The sequence below is a fragment of the Palaemon carinicauda genome, chromosome 23, assembly GCF_036898095.1.
Source record: "Palaemon carinicauda isolate YSFRI2023 chromosome 23, ASM3689809v2, whole genome shotgun sequence".
NCBI classification, from domain to species: domain Eukaryota; kingdom Metazoa; phylum Arthropoda; class Malacostraca; order Decapoda; family Palaemonidae; genus Palaemon; species Palaemon carinicauda.
Window position 1 is genome coordinate 30,537,632 of NC_090747.1, and position 2,500 is coordinate 30,540,131.

Consider the following 2,500-nt stretch of genomic DNA (forward strand, 5'->3'; position numbering starts at 1 on the left):
GGAAATAAATAAATGATGAGAATAAATTAACAATAAATCATTCTAAAAACAGTAACGTCAAAACAGATATGTCCTATATAAACTATTAACGTCAAAAACAGATATGTCAAATATAAACTATGAAGAGACTCATGTCAGCCTGGTCAACATAAAAACATTTGCTCCAACTTTGAACTTTTGAAGTTCTACTGATTCAACCACCCAACTAGGAAGATCATTCCACAACTTGGTAACAGCTGGAATAAAACTTCTAGAGTACTGCGTAGTATTGAGCCTCGTGATGGAGAAGGCCTGGCTATTAGAATTAACTGCCTGCCTAGTATTACGAACAGGATAGAATTGTCCAGGGAGATCTGAATGTAAAGGATGGTCAGAGTTGTGAAAAATCTTATGCAACATGCATAATGAACTAATTGAACGACGGTGCCAGAGATTAATATCTAGATCAGGAATAAAAAAATTAATAGACCGTAAGTTTCTGTCCAACAAATTAAGATGAGAATCAGCAGCTGAAGACCAGACAGGAGAACAATACTCAAAACAAGGTAGAATGAAATAATTAAAACACTTCTTGAGAATAGATTGATCACCGAAAATCTTGAAAGACTTTCTCAATAAGCCTATTTTTTGTGCAATTGAAGAAAACACAGACCTTATATGTTTCTCAAAAGTAAATTTACTGATGAGAATCACACCTAAAATTTTGAAAGAGTCATACATATTTAAAGAAACATTATCAATACTGAGATCCGGATGTTGAGGAGCCACCGTCCTTGACCTACTTACAATCATTCTTTGAGTTTTTTAGGATTCAACTTCATACCCCATAATTTGCACCATGCACTAATTCTAGCTAAATCTCTATTAAGGGATTCACCAACCCTAGATCTACATTCAGGGGATGGAATTGAAGGAAAGAGAGTAGCATCATCTGCATATGCAACAAGCTTGTTTTCTAGGCCAAACCACATGTCATGTGTATGTAGTATGAAAAGTAATGGGCCAAGAACACTACCCTGTGGAACACCGGATATCACATTCCTATAATCACTATGGTGCCCATCAACAACAACTCTTTGAGATCTATTACTTAAAAAATCAATAATAATGCTAAGAAACGACCCACCCACTCCCAACTGTTTTAGTTTGAAAACAAGGGCCTCATGATTAACACGGTCAAAGGCAGCACTAATATCCAGGCCAACCATACGAACTTCCTCACCACAATCAAGGGATTTCTGTACAGCATTGGAGATTGTGAGAAGGGCATCACATGCTCCAAGGCCTTTACGAAAAGCAAATTGAAAAACTAGGGAGTAGATGATTACCTTCAGCAAACCTATTAAGATGTTTTGCCAGAAGACGTTCAAAAACTTTAGATAATATGGGAGTTATGGAAATTGGGCGGTAATCAGTGGGATTTGAGCTACCACAAACACATTTACATAGAGGAGTAACATTACCAATCCTCCAACTAGTACTAAAGCTCCTCTTCTTGCTAAATTGCGCAAAATAACAGATAACTTTGGAGCTAAGAAATCTGCTGTCTTTATAAAAAAACAAAGAAAAATACCATTTGGGTCTACACCTCCATAAGCATCAAGGTCCCCAACAGAGCTTTAATCTCACGAGATCAAAAAGCTAAACTAGTTAGTTTAGCCTCAGGAAAACAGGAATGAGGAAGTTCAAGTTTTTCATTACTCTGTTTACTGTCAAAAACATCAGCCAAAAGGGTTGCCTTTTCCTTTGGACAGTGAGTGACCGAGCCATCTGGTTTAAGTAAAGGAGGAACTGTTGCATCTACACCAAAGAGTGCAGATTTAAGGGTAGACCACCATTTATGTTCCTGAGTTGTACCAGAAAGTGTTTCTTTTATGGTTAAATTGTACTCCTTTTCAGTTGAGGCATAAACTCTCTGAGCAAAAGCTCGAAGCTGAGTATAGTTGTTCCAGGTCAAATCTGATCTGTTACCCTTCCAAAGATGATAGGCCTCCTGTTTCTCCAAATAAGAACGTCTATAATCATCATTGAACCACGGTTTGTCCTTCACTCGGTACCTTAGCACACGAGAAGGGATACGCCTATCAATTATGTTGACTAGATTCTCATTCAAAGGGGCAACAGGATCTACACTATTATATAATTGTGACCAATTCAAGCGCAAAAGATCATGTAAAATCCCATTCCAGTCTGCTTAGGATTTCATATAAATTTTACAAGAATATGATATATCAGGGGACAGGCTGCTCAGTCTTTACTAATAATGAAATAAAGGCATGATTAGATGTCCCGACTGGAGAACCAACCTTACTAGTCTTTTTATAGTTTATTTATGACATATTTGTTTTTGATGTTGTTAATAGTTTATATATGACATGTCTGTTTTGACGTTGTTACTTTTTTTAGAATGATATACTGTTAATTTGTTCGCTTCATTTATTTATATTCTTATTTGCTTTCCTCAGTGGGCTATTTTTCACTGTTGGAGCCCTTGGGCTTA